This window comes from Canis aureus, chromosome X (genome assembly GCF_053574225.1).
Source record: "Canis aureus isolate CA01 chromosome X, VMU_Caureus_v.1.0, whole genome shotgun sequence".
Lineage (NCBI taxonomy): Eukaryota > Metazoa > Chordata > Mammalia > Carnivora > Canidae > Canis > Canis aureus.
In genome coordinates, this window is record NC_135649.1 from 26909651 (window position 1) to 26929031 (window position 19381).

Sequence of the window (19381 nt, forward strand, 5' to 3'; positions counted from 1 at the left end):
GACATTTCTCAGAGACAGTTTAACAACCCCAGGTCCAAGATGCTTCTTTCCTATCAATGATAACAAAAAGAAACTTATAAATTGGTTAATTCACTAGCTGTACATTTTATCATGCATTGTCACCTCAGGACATCCAAAAAGATTAGATGTTACAAAATAATGAACCTTGTCCACAACAGACACAAGTACTTCATAAAAACATACATAGACCTATGGTTATAACCTAAAACTGTCTTCTAGATGTGGAGATACTAGCAAAAAGCCCTTCCCTTTACCCCTCCTCTGCTCCCTCCACCATATTAATGACTAAGTATAGGACTACATCTAGCTCTAAGAGGTGGATTAACAGACACTCCCAGAACAATCCTTCCTAAAAACTAACAAAAGAACATTTACAAATGGATTATTTTACTACCTCTACTTTTAATATACTTTGGGAATTAGGGTTTGCCCTTTGACACGCAGCAATATTAACTAAAATGTACATACAGAATTTTAGTCCAAAGATTCAAGGGCACAGAACCCTTCTATCCTCACTTCTTCCCTGCCCCTGTCACCGTCCCTCAGTGAACAGTCAGCATTCTCTTCAAGACATCAGGTTTAACAGTTCCATTCCCAAAAGACAACAACCATTCTTGTAAATTAACAATACTTAAAGGGTGTTGTTAACTTTAACTCTCTACTTCTAACATGTTGTTCACTTTCAAATATCCAGAAGACTAGATGTTTCAACTAAGGATTTATTTAAAATTTGCCCATTACATACATAGTAGCACTGAAAGAATATTCTGGTCTAGAAACCTTCCTTCTCTCATCTATATTAACCTAGTGAAAAGTATAAGCATCTGTAATGCTTAGAGAGGATTTTAACAATTTCACTTCTTCTAGTTTTCAGAATAGTCTTTCCTACGAATTTAAATACAAAGTGTACATAATGTATTTGTTTACTACTTTTGTCATACACTGGCAACCTCTTTAACATCTAGAAAGACTAGATGTTGTGAATTAGGACTCATTGGTCTTTTATATACACTATATACATAGCTAAGTAAAACAAAATGCAGACATACAGGAATTTGGTTAATCCTGCCTGACTATAAACATACCGGTGTGAAGCCCTCTGCGCTTTCTTCTCCTTCCTCCCTGAACCAGCACAAATATCATATGATGTCTATTGCTCTGAGAGGTGGTTTGCTCACTTTGATCATACCATTTTCAAAAGACAATATTTTATATGAATATTAACAAAAGGATTATCTACAAAAAGTGTCATTTTACTACCTCTACTTTTAACATACTTTGTGCACTTCTAAACATCTAGAAAGTCTAGATGTTTTAAATAAGGACTTAAGTTGGTCCACTATATACATAGTAGTGTTGAATAAACTACACACATGTAACAATGGGTTATATCTGATAGTGTCTTCTGCATAGGAACATTCCAGTCTAGAACCCTTGATTTCTCACAACTTCTCTCTACTGCCAACCTAGAGGGTGAGTAGACAGGCACGTGTCACTTAGATGTGACTACAATATAATCTCTAAAAGTCCTTTTCAGATGATACCCTTTTGATGAGTTTTAACACAAAGTGTACAAAATGTGTTAGTTTACTAACTCTACCTTTGTCATACATTGGCAACCTCTTTAATATCTAGAGACTAGATGTTGTAAAATTAGGACCTATTTGTCCAATATATATATACAGTCAAGTTAAATGCACATAACATATAGCACAATAGATAAGCTGAAATTTTCTAGCACACACTACCAAAGAATCTTTTGCAATTTATTCCCTTCCACCTCCCTCAAATCACTGAACAAGTATACTGTTCAGAGAGGAGGTTTAGCAATTCCATTTCCATAGATAATATTTCACATCAGTTTTTAAAAGCTATTTACAAGAAGTGTTACTCTACTTCTAGTTTAAAATACATCAAGGCATTTCTAAATACCTAGAAAGACTAGATATTTCACATAAGAACTAACTTGTCCACTATGTACACAGCACTGTTAAATAGAATTCCACACACCTAACAACAGGTATAATCTGACGTATCTTCTAAATATGACCACCATTTTGGCCTATATATAGAAGCATCTATATATGTGATTTATATAAGTGGGGAACATCTATATATGTGATTTGGAATTCTCCAAGGAAAGTTGTCACTTCATCCTCACTTATTTATTTATTAAATCATTTATTTGTAGTTGTTTCTGGATGCAGAAGAGGGGTTATAAGTACTAATGATCCTTTAGTCACTATTTCCCTACATTATAAGTAATAAATCATCGCTATCACCACAATCCCTATATTATGATGCTGACTATATAGTGCAAGTTGACTTCTACCTTAGATATTTTTTTCTACTGTGGAAAAATTACTATGCATCTGATAAATATTATAACCTAACATTGTTTTTTTCAGTTTATTTTTTTAATAAATTAATTTTTTATTACTGTTCAATTTGCCAACTTACAGAATAACACCCAGTGCTCATCCCGTCAAGTGTCCCCCTCAGTGCCCGTCACCCACTCACCCCCACCCCCCACCCTCCTCCCCTTCCACCACCCCTAGTTCGTTTCTCAGAGTTAGGAGTCTTTATGTTCTGTCTCCCTTTCTGATATTTCCCACACATTTCTTCTCCCTTCCCTTATATTCCCTTTCACTATTATTTATATTCCCCAAATGAATTAGAACATACACGGTTTGTCCTTCTCCGATTGACTTACTTCACTCAGCATAATACCCTCCAGTTCCATCCACGTCGAAACAAATGGTGGGTATTTGTCGTTTCTAATGGCTGAGTAATATTCCATTGTATACATAAACCATATCTTCTTTATCCATTCATCTTTCGATGGACACCGAGGCTCCTTCCACAGTTTGGCTATCGTGGACATTGCTGCTATAAACATCGGGGTGCAGGTGTCCCGGCGTTTCATTGCATCTGAATCTTTGCGGTAAATCCCCAACAGTGCAATTGCTGGGTCGTAGGGCAGGTATATTTTTAACTCTTTGAGGAACCTCCACACAGTTTTCCAGAGTGGCTGCACCAGTTCACATTCCCACCCACAGTGTAAGAGGGTTCCCTTTTCTCTGCATCCTCTCCAACAATTGTTGTTTCCTGCCTTGTTAATTTTCCCCATTCTCATTGGTGTGAGGTGGTATCTCATTGTGGTTTTGATTTGTATTTCCCTGATGGCAAGTGTTGTAGAACATTTTCTCATGTGCATGTTGGCCATGTCTATGTCTTCCTCTGTGAGATTTCTCTTCATGTCTTTTGCCCATTTCATGATTGGATTGTTTGTTTCTTTGGTGTTGAGTTTAAGAAGTTCTTTATAGATCTTGAAAACTAGCCCTTATTCTGATATGTCATTTGCAAATATCTTCTCCCATTCTGTAGGTTGTCTTTTAGTTTTGTTGACTGTATCCTTTGCTGTGCAAAAGCTTCTTATCTTGATGAAGTCCCAATAGTTCATTTTTGCTTTTGTTTCTTTTGCCTTCATGGATGTATCTTGCAAGAAGTTACTGTGGCCGAGTTCAAAAAGGGTGCTGCCTGTGTTCTTCTCTAGGATTTTGATGGAGTCTTGTCTCACATTTAGATCTTTCATCCATTTTGAGTTTATCTTTGTGTCTGGTGCAAGGGAGTGGTCTAGTTTCATTCTTCTGCATGTGGATGTCCAATTTTCCCAGCACCATTTATTGAAGAGACTGTCTTTCTTCCAATGGATAGTCTTTCCTCCTTTATCGAATATTAGTTGCCCATAAAGTTCAGGGTCCACTTCTGGATTCTCTATTTTGTTCCACTGATCTATGTGTCTGTTTTTGTGCCAGTACCACACTGTCTTGATGACCACAGCTTTGTAGTACAACCTGAAATCTGGCATTGTGATGCCCCCAGATATGGTTTTCTTTTTTAAAATTCCCCTGGCTATTCGGGGTCTTTTCTGATCCCACACAAATCTTAATCTGTTCTAACAATCTGAAGAAACTCCATGGTATTTTGATAGGGATTGCATTAAATGTGTATATTGCACTGGGTAACATTGACATTTTCACAATATTAATTCTGCCAATCCATGAGCATGGAATATTTTTCCATCTCTTTGTGTCTTTCTCAATTTCTTTCAGAAGTGTTCTATAGTTTTTAGGGTACAGATCCTTTACCTCTTTGGTTAGGTTTATTCCTAGGTATCTTATGCTCTTGGGTGCAATTGTAAATGGGATTGACTCCTTAATTTCTCTTTCTTCAGTCTCATTGTGAGTGTATAGAAATGCCATTGATTTTTGGGCATTGATTTTGTATACGGCCATGCTACCAAATTGCTGTATGAGTTCTAGCAATCTTGGGGTGGAGGCTTTTGAGTTTTCTATGTAGAGTATCATGTCATCGGCGAAGAGGGAGAGTTTGACTTCTTCTTTGCCAATTTGAATGCCTTTAGTGTCTTTTTGTTGTCTGATTGCTGAGGCTAGGACTTCCAGTACTATGTTGAATAGCAGTGGTGAGAGTGGACATCCCTGTCTTGTTCCCGATCTTAGGGGAAAGGCTCCCAGTGCTTCCCCATTGAGAATGATATTTGCTGTGGGCTTTTCGTAGATGGCTTTGAAGATGCTGAGGAATGTTCCCTCTATCCCTACACTCTGAAGAGTTTTGATCAGGAATGGATGCTGTATTTTGTCAAATGCTTTCTCTGCATCTTGGTTTTTCTCTTGGTGATATGATGAATCACATTGATTGTTTTATGAGTGTTGAACCAGCCTTGTGTCCTGGGGATAAATCCTACTTGGTCATCGTGAATAATTTTCTTAATGTGCTGTTCGATCCTATTGGCTAGTATCTTGTTGAGAATTTTTGCATCCATGTTCTTCAGGGATATTGGTCTGTAATTCTCCTTTTTGGTGGGGTCTTTGTCTGGTTTTGGAATTAAGGTGATGCTGGCCTCATAGAACGAATTTGGAAGTACTCCATCTCTTTCTATCTTTCCAAACAGCTTTAGGAGAATAGGTATGAATTCTTCTTTAAACGTTTGATAGAATTCCCCTGGGAAGCCATCTGGCCCTGGACTCTTGTGTCTTGGGAGGTTTTTGATGACTGCTTCAATTTCCTCCCTGGTTATTGGCCTGTTCAAGTTTTCTATTTCTTCCTGTTCCAGTTTTGGTAGTTTGTGGCTTCCCAGGAATGCGTCCATTTCTTCTAGATTGCCTAATTTATTGGCGTAGAGCTGTTCATAATATGTTTTTAAAATCATTTGTATTTCCTTGGTGTTGGTAGTGATTTCTCCTTTCTCATTCATGATTTTATTAATTTGAGTCTTCTCTCTCTTCTTTTTAATAAGGTTGGCCAATGGTTTATCTATCTTATTAATTCTTTCAAAGAACCAACTCCTGGTTCTGTTGATCTGTTCCACAGTTCTTCTGGTCTCGATTTCATTGAGTTCTGCTCGAATTTTAATTAACTCTCTTCTTCTGCTGGGTGTAGGGTCCATCTGCTGTTTTTCTCTAGCTCCTTTATGTGTAAGGTTAGCTTTTGTATTCGAGTTCTTTCCAGTTTTTGAATGGAAGCTTGTATTGCGATGTATTTCCCCCTTAGGACTGCTTTTGCTGCATCCCAAAGATTTCGAATGGTTGTATCTTCATTCTCATTAGTTTCCATGAATCTTTTTAATTCTTCCTTAATTTCCTTGTTGACCCTTTCATCTTTTAGCAGGATGGTCCTTAACCTCCACGTGTTTGAGGTCCTTCCAAACTTCTTGTTGTGATTTAGTTCTAAATTCAAGGCATTATGGTCTAAGAATATGCAGGGGACTATCCCAATCTTTTGGTATTGGTTCAGACCCGATTTGTGACCCAGTATGTGGTCTATTCTGAAGAAAGTTCCATGTGCACTTGAGAAGAATGTGTATTCAGTTGAGTTTGGATGTAAAGTTCTGTAGATATCTGGGAAATCCATCTGGTACAGTGTATCATTTAAAGCTCTCATTTCTTTGGAGATGTTGTGCTTAGAAGACCTATCGAGGGTAGAAAGAACTAGATTGAAGTCACCAAGTATAAGTGTATTATTATCTAAGTATTTCTTCACTTTAGTTATTAATTGGTTTAAATATTTGGCAGCTCCCACATTCGGGGCATATATATTGAGGATTGTTAAGTCCTCTTGTTGGATAGATCCTTTAAGTATGAGATAGTGTCCCTCCTCATCTCTCACTATAATCTTCCGGGTAAATTTTAGTTTATCTGATATAAGGATGGCTACCCCTGGTTTTTTTTGAGGACCATTTGAGTGGTAAATGGTTCTCCAACCTTTTATTTTCAGGCTGTAGGTGTCCTTCTGTCTAAAATGAGCCTCTTGTAGACAGCACATAGATGGGTCCTGATTTTTTATCCAGTCTGAAACCCTGCGCCTTTTGATGGGGTCATTAAGCCCGTTCACGTTCAGAGTTACTATTGACAGATATGAGTTTAGTGTCATCATGATATCTATTCAGTCCTTGTTTTTGTGGATTGTTCCACTGAACTTCTTCTTCAAGGGGAATTTTAAGAGTCCCCCTTAAAATTTTTGGCAGAGCTGGTTTGGAGGTCACGTATTCTTTCAGTTCCTGCCTGTCTTGGAAGCTCTTTATCTCTCCTTCCATTTTGAATGAGAGCCTTGCTGGATAAAGTATTCTTGGTTGCATGTTCTTCTCATTTAGGACCCTGAATATATCCTGCCAGCCCTTTCTGGCCTGCCCGGTCTCTGTGGAGAGGTCTGCTGTTACCCTAATACTCCTCCCCATAAAAGTCAGGGATTTCTTGTCTCTTGCTGCTTTAAGGATCTTCTCTTTATCTTTGGAATTGGCAAGCTTCACTATTACATGTTGAGGTGTTGAACGGTTTTTATTGATTTTAGGGGGGGATCTCTCTATTTCCTGGATCTGAATGCCTGTTTCCCTTCCCAGATTAGGAAAGTTTTCAGCTATGATTTGTTCAAATACATATTCTGGCCCTCTGGCCCTTTAGGCGCCCTCTGGAACCCCAATTAAACGTAGGCTTTTCTTCCTCAGGCCGTCGTTTATTTCCCTTAATCTGTCTTCATGGTCTTTTAATTGTCTGTCTCTTTTTTCCTCAGTTTCCCTCTTTGCCATCAACTTGTCTTCTATGTCACTCACTCCTTCTTCCACCTCGTTAACCCTCGTCGTTAGGACTTCTAGTTTGGATTGCATCTCATTCAATTGATTTTTAATTTCTGCCTGATTGGATCTAAATTCTGCAGTCATGAAGTCTCTTGAGTCCTTTATGCTTTTTTCTAGAGCCACCAGTAGCTGTATAATAGTGCTTCTGAATTGGCTTTCTGATATTGAATTTTAATCCCGATTTTGTAACTCTGTGGGAGAGAGGAGTGTTTCTGAATCATTCTTTTGAGGTGAGGTTTTCCTTCTAGTCATTTTGCTCAGTGCAGAGTGGCCAAAAACCTGTTGTACTGGGAACAGGAGAAAAAGAGAGAGAAAGACGGAAACAAAAGAGAAAAAGAAAAAAGGAAGAAAAAAAAGGAAAAAAGAGAAGAAAAAGAGAAAGAAAAAGAAAGAAAGGTGAATAAAAAAGGGTGGGGGAAGCAATCAGAAATCAAAAAGAAAAAAAGAAAACCACGGGGGAGTATCTTCTGATTCTGTGTACTTTAAGTCCCTTGACTTCCCCTGGAACTGGTCCGTCTTGCTGGTCTTCTGGGGGAGGGACCTGCTGTGCTGATTTTCAGGTGTTAGCACTTGGGGGAGCTGCTCAGCCCCCTGCCTGGTGCAGGGCTCAGTGGGGGTTGTTTACCCCGTGAGGCCGCAGGAGGAACAACTGCAGCGGCGGGGCCAGCTCTGGGCCCTGGATTCAGCCTCCGCAGTAGCTCCGAAGCTCTCTGTCTGCAGGGCCTGGAGGCTCCGGGCGGGGCCGCTGATCTGCTCAGCTCCGGGCAGGAGCGTCCTTGCTGTCCTGGGCCCTCCCGGCCTCTGCCTGTCCCGGGGGGAGGCCGGATCCTGGGCTGTGTCCCGGCGCCCTGTGCTCCGGAGCCTGCGCTGTTGAATTCGCGCTCCCGCCCCGCAGCCCCCTCCGCGGAGCCGCCCCCGAGCCCCTCCGAGCTGCTCCAGGTCCCGCCGTGCGCGCTGCAGCCCTTAGGGAGCTTGGCCACTCTCCTGGGGCGCAGGTGTCTGTTAGTGTCCCAGGGAGCCCGAGGGCATCCCCGCCCTCCTGGGTCCTGCTCTAAGTCCCTGGGAGCCCCTTTCCGCCCGGGAAGGTTGGTGCAGCTCCTGCTTCTCCGGGTCGGGAATCTCCTGTCCTGGGGGCAATCACCCTGCCTTAGCCCGGGGCCTCGCAGGGCCCTCCCCCTTGGATGCCTTTTGTTTCTTTATTTCTTTTTCCCCATCTTCCTACCTTGATAGAAGCACGAACTCTTCTCACTGTAGCGTTTCAGCTCTTCTCTCTTTAAATCTCAGGCCGAATTTGTAGATTTCAGGATAATTTGAAGGTTATCTAGGTAATTTGGTGGGGACAGGTGACTTGGGTTCCCTACTTTTCCACCATCTTGCCCCTCTTCTCCTATTTTTTCAGTTTATATAAACATTTATAAAGCAAAAAATAAGATACTGCATCCAACAAGAGAATAAACATTACTTTAAAATATATACAGAACATTAATCAAGGCAGACCGTGTGCCAGATCATTACATCTCAATAATTTTAAATACACATTATATAGTATATGTTTGCTGATCAAAGAAACATTAAATTAGGAACTAATACCAGGAAGTTATCTGGAAGTTTATAAAATATTTATAAATTAGACAACACATTTTGAAATAAACCATGGGTCAAAAAGGAATTCATAATGGTAATTAGAAAAAGTTTTGCCTTGAAAGAAAATGAAAACACAACATATCAAAATTTATAGAATGCAGATAATACAATATTTAGTAAGAAACATATAGCTTTAAATGCTTATATATTTTTAACAGTCTAAAATCAGTGATATAAACTACTATCTCAGAAAGAAAAATAAATAAAACAACAAGCTAAACCTAAGGAGAAGGAGAGAAATAAATTTAAGAATGGTAACTAGTAAAATAGAAAACAAACACTAGAGAAAAATTAATGAAATCAAAAGCTGATTCCTTGAAAGCATAAACTAATAACCTTCCAGCTAATTAAGATTCAAACTAGAAATATGAGAAATAAGAAATGATTATCCTATACAATTTAAAAGAATAAAAGACTATATTATAAAAATTAAAGACAATAAATTTGAAAACTTAGGTGAAATAAACACACTTCTTGAAATAACTAAATCACTAAATTAACACAATAATTAGAAAATATGAATAACATATTTATCAAAGACACTGAATTCATAATTTATAATAATCTCCCTAACAAAATTCAATGTTTAGTTTGCTTCAGAGCTATTCTTTCAAATAATTAAAGAAGAAATAATACAAAGATCACATTTTTTTCAGAAAATATAAGATAAAATAACACTTCTCAACTCACTCTAGCAGTTCAATATTGCCTTTATGGCAAGGCCAGATAACATTATAAGAAAATTACAGACCAACATTCCTCATGAGCACAGACTAAAATATCATTAACAAAATGTTAGCAAATAAAATACATAAAAGATATTAGACAATACATCTTGTGGATTTATCCCAGAGATGCAAGTTTGATTAACATTTGAAAATCAATCAACGAAGTTCTCCATAAAAACATAATTAAGGAAAAAACCCCAACGAATCCTTACAACTTAATGAAAGATGTGCAAGATCAATATAATTGTTACAGTGAAAACTATGAGATACTGCTGGGATAAATTAAGAATACTTAAATAAATTTACAGATATACCATGCTCATGAATTGGAAGACTCAGTGTTAAGACATCAATTCTCCCAAAGTTGACATGTAGATTTGATGCAATTCTAATCAATATTTCAGCAGTACTTTTCATGGAAATTGACGTTGATTCTAAAATTTATATAGAAATGGAAAGGACATGGAAAGAAAAATAGAAATGGAAATGGAAAGGAAAAAAGAATAGCCAAAACAATTGTGAATATAATGAATTATTCTACTTCTCTCTTACTATTTTCCTACAACAATCAAAAGAGTAACATATTGCTGCAGATACAGATATACAGAATAAATAGTCCAGAAATAGAACTTCTTATTTATGATCAATTGGTTTTCAACAAAAATGTCAAGATAATTTGATGGGGAAAGCTTTTTAAAAACCAGTGTTAAAACAACTGGATATCTATATGGGGGAAAAAGTGAACCTTGATCATTACCTTATATAATCCAAAAGAAATCTTAAATAGATCATAAACCTAAATGTATACAGAAATTTATAAAAAATATTTGGAGGATTGAGGAGAAAATTTTTGTGAATTTAAATCAGGCAGAGATTTATGAGATATGGTACAAATGCCAAAAATTATAAAGGAAAAACAGTAAATTTTATTTCAACTAAATTTAAAATTTCTGCTTCTAGAAAGACACAATTAGGAAAAGAAAAAAGTAGGTTAGAACATAAAGAATATTCACAATGCATATATCAGATAAAGAATTTATATCAAGAGTATATAAATAACTCATATAATATGACAAATAGATGAAAGACAACTCCCATTAAAAATAGGCAAATAAGGGGGGTACATGATGAGATGAACACTGGGTGTTATACTATATTTGGCAAATTGAATTTAAATAAAATATTTTTTTAAAAGGCAAATGATTTGAATAGACACTGCACAATAAAAGATAAGCATCCTACAGATATACAATTTTAAAGTTCAATATCATTAGTCATCAGAGAAAAGCAAATTGAAATTACAATGTACTATCATTACAAACTCACTAAAACGTCTAAAGTAAAAGGCTGACAAAATCCAGTATTCATGATGATGTAGAGCAGCTTCAGCTCTCCTACTCCTTTCTGTGTTTCATGTTTTGATATTTTAAAAAAATTATTTTTACTTTTTTATTTATTTTTCTTTTCAACTTCTAATTTGAATTCTAGTTAGTTAATGTACAGTGCAATATTGGTTTTAGGAGTAGAATTCAATGGTTCATCACTTACATTCAATACCCAGTGCTTATCATAACAAGTGCCTTCCTTAAAACCCATTACCAAAAAAAAAAAAAAAAAAAAAAAAAACCCATTACCCATCTAGCCCATCTCCCACCACCTCCATCAACCCTCAGTTTGTTCTTATCATTCTTATCATTATCATTTTATGGTTTGTTTCCCTCTGTTTCCCCCTTCCCCTATGTTCATCTGTTTTGTTTCTTAAATTCCACATATGAGTGAAATCATATGATATTTGTCTTTTTCTGACTTATTTTGTTTATTTTTTTATTTTTTTATTTTTTTATTTTTATTTTTTTTTAATTGGTGTTCAATTTACTAACATACAGAATAACACCCAGTGTACATTCTAGTTCCATCCATGTCATTGCAAATGGCAAGATTTAATTTTTTATGGCTGAGTAACATTCCATTGTGTGTATATATCACAACTTTATCCATTAATTGGTTGATGGACATTTGGCCTCTTTCCATATTTTGTCTATTGTTGATAGTGCTGCTATAAACACCAGGGTACACATACTCCTTCCAATACTCCTGACAGGAATGTAAAATGGCACTTCCACTTGGGCAGCTTATGAAACATCCACTTCCAATTGCTATAAGACCCAGCAATTCTGTTACTAGCTCTTAGCTTCAAAGAAATAAAAACAAACTATGTTCAAAGATTTGTACTGCACTGTTCCTAGCAGCGTTAATTGATAATATCACCAAATCTTGAAATAACCCAAATATCCATCAACAGATGAATGAATAAGCCAATTTCAGTATTTGCATAAATTGAATATTACTCAGAGGCAACAAAGGAATACATGACTGAAACACACAAAAACACAGATGAATCTATAAAGCATTATGCTTTTTGATGGACTGAATGTTTGTGTCTCTCTAGGATTCATATGTTGAGATCCTAACCTCCAATGTGGCTTTATCTGGAGATAAAGACTCTAAGGAAGTAGTTAAAATTATATAAAGTAATAAATGTAAGACTTTAATCCAATAGTAGTGTCCTTATAAGAAGTGACACCAGAAAGTTCTCTTGCCCCCTCTCATTCTCTCATTCATCCTCTCACTCATGTTCTCATGCTCTCACTCTCTCTCTGCATAATGCACTAAGGAAAGGCCATGTGAGAATACAGCAAGAAGGTGGCTGTCTGAATGCCAGGAATAGAGCTCTCACTGGAAAATGACTCTGCTGACACCTTGATTGTGGACTTCTCTAGAACCGTGAGAAAATAAATTTCTATTATTCAAGGTATCCAGTTGGTGGTATTTTATGATGGCAGCCTGAGCAGACTGATATGATGCTTGTAAAAATCCATATATTAGAGAATACATAATATGTGATTCCATTTATATGAAGTTACAGAATAGGGAAAAACTAGTGACACAAATCAACTCAAGGATTGCCTGAACCTAGGTCAGGAGGGAGACTGAATAGGAAGGGGTATAGGGAAACTCCTGGGGGTGACAGACATGGTGGTGGTTGCACAGGTTTATAAATTTATAAATTTGTCAAAACTCATAGAAAAGTATTCTTAATGTGTATATGTTTTGCTATGTGTGAATCAAGCCTCAAAAAAAGCTTGTTTGGAAAATTATGTAATTCAAGCTGAGAATGCAAAAAAAAACATAATATAAAATGAAATAATCACATCAAAATTTCTAATTTCTATACATCATCTAGGGTAATGCAACCTCTTTGGGGGAAAAAAGACTACAAAATATCCAGAAGAATGCAAAGAAGATTCCTAGTAGCTTGAAAAACATGCCCTATGATGAACAATTGGAAGAAACCGAATTGCTCAGCCTGGAACAGGAAAAATATGAGAGTGAGATAAGGCAAAGATAGCTATCTTTAAATATTTGATAACTGCCATGTGGGAAGTTAAGTGACTTGGAGTCTGTGTTACTGTACAAAGCAGATATAGATGATTAGATAAAAGTTACAATGAAAACTTTAAGACTCAAAAAAAAAAAAGAAAAAAAAGAAAACTTTAAGACTCAATATGACAAAGTACTTTCAAATAATTAGAGCTGTCCAACAAAATCCTCAGACCCTAGTACCAGTGATTTGGTCAGGGGAAAGTAATGCCAATTACTGTCCCATTCCACAATATTTTTTGAATAATTACCATAAGTCTATTAATAATCTTGCATACCATCAAACACATGTCAATTTAACTTTGTTATGAGTTTTATTGCTATACTAAATCCTGTTCTTGAATTCTCAGTTTTTAAAATTCTTATTACTTACAAATCATAATCTTTCCACTAATAAGTTAAAACAATTAGAATATTGCTCACCAACACTATGTACTCTTCCTAAATGCTGTGGAAGAAGTAAAAAATTCACTGGATGTTTCTATGTTGGGCTAATTTCTAGTACATTTACATCAAATAGATATAATTTCCAATGTAAATATTTTAAAAAGCCATTTTTACATAGTAACAGTATTATAGTGCTATCACAAATGAGAAAAAATGGTGGTGCAACTGAGGAGTTATTTATTGTGATACTTTGTGTTGCTTTTTATTTTTTAAAAGAATTATTTATTTGAAAGAGATAGCTGAGAGGAGGAGTGGAGGGAGAAAGAGAATCTCAAGCAGACTCCCCACTGAGTGTGAAGCCTGAAGTGGGGCTCGATCCCCCAACCCTGAGATCATGACCTATGTCAAAATCAAGAGCCATATGCTCAACTGACTGAGCCACTTAGACATCCCTGTGTTCCATTTTGAAATGTGAGTATGCTCAGCTTAGATGTCAGGAAAAAGAAAAAAGTATTTTTTATCATTAATGGCCACTATGTTGAATAGAAGTGGTATAGGTGGGCATCCTTGCTTTGTTTCATATCTTAGAGGAAAACTTTCCATTTTTCATTGTTGAGTATGATGTTAGCTGTGGGGTTTTCCTATGTGGCCTCTATTTTATTAAGATCTTTCCATACCTAATTTGTCGAGAGTTATCATGAAAGTGTTGAATTTTCTCAAGTGCTTTTTATGCATGTATTTAGATGATCATATGATTTTTGACCTTTATGAATAAAGGTCAAATAAAGGTCAAATAAACATTTGTATATGTTAAACAAGGTCAAATAAACATTTGTATATGTTAAACCATCTTTGCATCCCAGGGATAAATCCCATTTAATTGTGGTATATAACCCTTTAATTTTTTTTAAAGGTTTTATTTATTTATTCATTAGAGATAGAAAGAAGCAGACATAGGCAGAGGGAGAAGCAGGCTCCTCACAGGGAGCCTGTTGCAAAACTCGATCCTGGACCCTGGGATCACACTCTGAGCCAAAGGCTGCTGCTTAACCCCTGAGCCACTCAGGCATCCCAAGTACATAATCCTTTTAATGTGCCATTGACTTTAGTTTGTTAATATCTTGTTAAGGTATTTTGCATCCTTGTTCTTCAGGAATATTGCCCTGTAGTTTTCTTTTCTTGCCTTGTCTTTGGCTTTGTTAACAGGGTGAAGCTGGCCTCATAAAATAAATTTGAGAGTTCTGTCTTTATTTTTTGAAGAGTTTAAGAAGGGTTATTGTTAATTCTTCTTTAAACTTTTGGTAAAATTTGCCTGTGAAATCATCTGTTCCTGGGCTCTTTCTCTATTAGGAGGTTTTTTTAAATTACTAATTCAATTCCTTATTTGTTACTGGTTCAGATTCAGTCTTGATAGGTTGTATGTTTCTAAGACTTTATCCGTTTCTTCTGCATTGTCAAATATGTTGGTATACAATTGCTCATAATCATCTCTTATGATCATCCCTTATGATTGCTTTTATTTCTATGGGATCAGTTGTGATACCTTCTGTTTCATTTCTGATTTGATACTTTTTTAAGTCTAATTATATGTTTGTCAATTTTGTTTATCTTTTAAAGAAACCAACTCTTAGTTTTGTCAAGATTTCTTATTTCACTTATTTACTTCTGCCCTATCTTTATTATTTCCCTTCTTCTGCTGATTTTAGGCTTAGCTTGTTCTTTTTGTTCTGTTCCTTGACATGCAACTAGACTGTTTACTTGAAGTCTTTCTTCCTTATTTAATATAGACATTTATCAGCATAAACTTCCTTCTAAGTACTGATTTTGCTATATCCCATAAGTTTTTTAGCTTTCTGTTTTCATTTTTGTCTCAAGATATTTTCTAATTTCCCTTTTGATTTCTTCTTTGGCTCAATAGCTGTTTAAAAATGTTTTTAAATTTCCTTGCATTTATGAGTTTTCCCAATTTCTTTTTGTTATTGATTTCAGGTTTTTATCCATGTGAGATTAAACCAATCATTTATCAATAGAAGACTGGATAAATAAATTGATATACATCCACACAATGGTTTACTACCGAACAATGAAACTGAATAAGTAATAATTATGTGCAACAACATGGACAAATACTTCAAATTTAATGTTGAGTGAAAAACACACTACAACAGTTTGTACTGTATGATTTAAGTCATATAACAGCTCAGAAAAAAACTAATCTATGGTGTTAGAAGTAATGACAGTGGTCATTTTGGGGGAATAGGGCAGAGGTAGTGTTTGGGAAGTAGATAAGAGTGACTGGTATGCTGCTAATGCTCTATTTCCTGATCTGGAGAGTAGTTACATAGATGTATCAACTTTTTGATAATTGAATTATGATATATGCACTTCTTTGAACAATTCAATAAAAATTAAATATATATATGTATAAAACAGATAGTAGACAATTATTAGCAGGTTTACTGGTAATGAATTGTTTCCTGGTTTTCAGATTTAGCTATAGAATTGTGCAATTGACTGGCCATAAGTGATAGGGTTCTTTAGAATTTTGCTACAGTGGGCAAAAGAGGGTGAAAGGAAGAGAAAGGGGAGAAACATAGAGTTTCTTGAAGTTTAGACTTGGAAGATGCCCCTCTGAGTGCCATTAAGACTTCTGAAACAGGAATGTTTAGAGTAGCTTATATAAATAATGGTTAAAACTCTTGATGGAAAACATAACTGAATCAAAAGTGCACTTGAGCTGCCACTAACACTTTTTAAAATCAGACACTTAAAAATAGTAATATATATCTTATTAATTCAATTTTTATGTGCAGGTAGTCAGTTTCAGTGCTGCATACCTTCTTTTTAGAGCAATCATCCATAACTTTAAGATAGAAAGCATATGCTACCCATTTTTCAATAGAAATATTCAAGATATTGTGCAAGATTTTTTCCAATAAGAGTAACAAATCAACCTAATGTTATGGACATTATTTTGATTTGTAAATGCTTTTATCCTGTTCTTCCAAGTCTCAGTATCGTTCCCACAGACAGCAGAGTGTTTCAAGAAATATCCCATTGTTCTTTCTTGTATTTATTTTGAGAAATAGCATTCTTTTTATCAAATATAATGCTCATATTTCAAGTACATTGTATACATACTTATGAAACTTCATTTCTAATATCACAATTACTATGGTATCTTACAAGAGTTTTAATTTCAATATGTTAATGTTTTATGAAAATGTTTTAGGTTATTTCTGCTGTGCTGAGTGTTAGGAGATCCCACTATGCTGATCAGTCTATGTTCTTCAACACTGGCAGAAAAAAAAAACTAATGATGAAATATGTATTGTAAAGGAAAGGGGAAGTAGTAGACAGTTTTAAAAATCAATTAAAAATGATCATTAGTGTGCACTATTACTGCAAAGCTGAAGCTAATCTGAATTCATGAAAAATCTGAGTCCGAATTTTCTAAAGTACATTCTAGGAAATCTCTATTAACTATCAACAATATTGGTGTTTTCCAGAACACTGAATATAAAATGTCGATTCAAGTAAATAACTAAAAATAAGACAATATGACCTCAAAGCTGGAAAGGCTCTTAAAGCAGTGTTTCTCAAAATCTCTTGAGATACATGCTAAAAATGCAGATAAGACTCCATCTCCAGAGTTGCCAAATAAGGCCTCTATATTTTAACAGATTTCCCTAAAAATTCTGATCTGTATTAAACTGCGATGACTATTGTCTTAGAGAACTGCAGTCTATTTTGGCTTTCTCATCCTCTATATGGAGAACTGAGACTCTCACATAGATAGAACAGCGACAGGATGCTAATAGAGTTTTTCCACACTTTTAAACATTCCACAATGCCATGATGCTCCCTATGGAGATTTATCATTCACAAATACTTTCATAAATAATATTGTAATGTATCCCCTCAACATCCTAACAGATAGGAAGGTCTGGTTATTATTTAACCCACTGTACAGATAATATATGTATGTCTGGATGGATAGATAGATGGGTAGATATTCATACAATCAGTATCTTGAATAAGCTGGACTCTGTAAACTTTTGAAAAGTTTTTGTTTTCTTGCCCACTTGTGAGGGATGTTGTGGTGTACTGCTCTTTTTGTTTTGTTTTGTTTTGTTTTGTTTTCAGAAGAGTACTGAGCTTTATTTACAAACATGTCACAGGATCCTCTTACCTCCCCACCTCTGTCCACAGGAAGGAGAACTGAGTCTACCCACCTGACCAACGTAGGAGGGTGAGGCCCAAGTTCACCTTCCACTGAGGCCAGGCAGGGCACACTTCTCGTGGGCACTCTAACATTGTTGCTTTTGTTTCCCTTCCCTTTGGAGGTATGTCAAGCAAGAAGTTGCTATGGCTGATTTCAAAGAGGTAACTGCCTATGTTCTCCTTTAGGATTTTAATCGTTTCCTGTCTCACATGCAGGTCTTTCATCCACTTTGAATTTATCTTTGTATATGCTGTAAGGAAATGGTTCAGTTTCATTCTTTTGTAATTTGGCATCTTTTCCCAATAGCATTTGTTGAAGAGACTTTTTCCATTGGATGTTATTTCCTGCTTTGTTGCAAATTAGTTGACCATAGAGTTGGGGTCCATTTCTGGGTTCCCTATTCTGTTCCATTGATCTATATGTCTGGTTTTATGCCAGTATCATATTGCCTTGATCACTGTAGCTTTGTAATATAGCTTAAAGTCCAGAATTATGATGCCTCCAGCTTTGCTTTGCTTTTTCAAGGTTGCTTTGGCTATTTAAGGTCTTCTTTGGTTCCATACAAATTTTAGGATTGTTTATTCTTGCTCTATGATACTGCTGGTGACATTTTGATAGGGATCGCATTAAATGTGTAGATTGCCTTGGGTAGTATAGACATTTTAACAATATTGTTCTTCTAATCCATGAGTGTGGAATTTTTTTCCATTTCTTTGTGTCATCTTCAATTTCTTTTATCAGTATTTTATAGTTTTCAGATTACAGATCTTTTGGTTAGGTTTATTCCTAAGTATAGGAAACCTCTTTGGTTAGGTTTATTCCTAGATATCTTATAGTTTTTGGTCCAGTTGTAAATGGGATCTATTCCTTGTCTCAGCTTTCTTTTTGCCCATAGCTTCAGTCTGAGTTTTGCTTCAAAGATAAGCCTACAAGGAAAAATTCCTCTGAGGAATCACAGATAGAGGGTTTCACCCCAGATAGACATTTCTTTTTCTAGAAATAGAAATCTGGTAGGCACTGATGTGTATAAAAAAACAAATTTGACATTAATAGTTTTCTTTAAAATACTGAAATATAGAGATGAGAATGTGTCAAAAATGCTGTGATGCACTATCTAAAATCTCTCTTTGGTAATGACAGTGCCCAACTTTCAACCATATTTGAGAAATTCCTCAGATGAAGAAAGTTATCTTTTCTAAGATCATGTGTTATGTGGCCTGCATCCAATGACTAATTAATATTATGATTTGGTCATCCTGTCCCTACTCAAAACAGCTATGGAGGACCATCTCATCTTCATAACACTCTGTAGGGTTATCTGGGGCTCCCACTGAGACTGTTTTACAATTCAACTTTTTCCTTTAGCAAATCCTTATTCATTACCTTCAGCTCCACAGTTTTTGACCCCAATAGCATTCCCTTACAAGTTTACTGTATTCTAATCTTTTAAGCGTCTGGTTTCTGGAGAACTAAACTTCTATAGCTGAGGAAAAGAGAGGTCTTAAAAAGCAGATACTGGGATCACCAGCTCTCTGGCTAATAATAAGAGCTCTATCACTGATCACAGGTGGAGCTCACGTGACTCCTGTCAAGGTCGTGGTATAACTGTTAAAGCTTTTAAATGTAATAAAATGGAATGGCATGTTATTGGATTGTAATATAGTGTCATGTGTTAGATTTTTTTAAATTTTTATTTATTTATGATAGTCACAGAGAGAGAGAGAGAGAGAGAGAGGCAGAGAGAGAGGGAGAAGCAGGCTCCATGCACCGGGAGCCCAACGC

At 35.9% G+C, this 19381-nt stretch overlaps 1 long non-coding RNA gene across 1 annotated transcript; it reads left to right on the plus strand.

The window, feature by feature from the left end:
- The first annotated feature begins 1453 nt into the window (after positions 1-1453).
- Positions 1454-15744, plus strand: LOC144308405 (uncharacterized). Its single transcript, XR_013374879.1, has 5 exons — positions 1454-1494; positions 12221-12330; positions 12791-12935; positions 13651-13845; positions 15364-15744. It is a non-coding gene; the product is annotated as an uncharacterized LOC144308405 (long non-coding RNA).
- The last annotated feature ends 3637 nt before the right edge of the window (positions 15745-19381 follow it).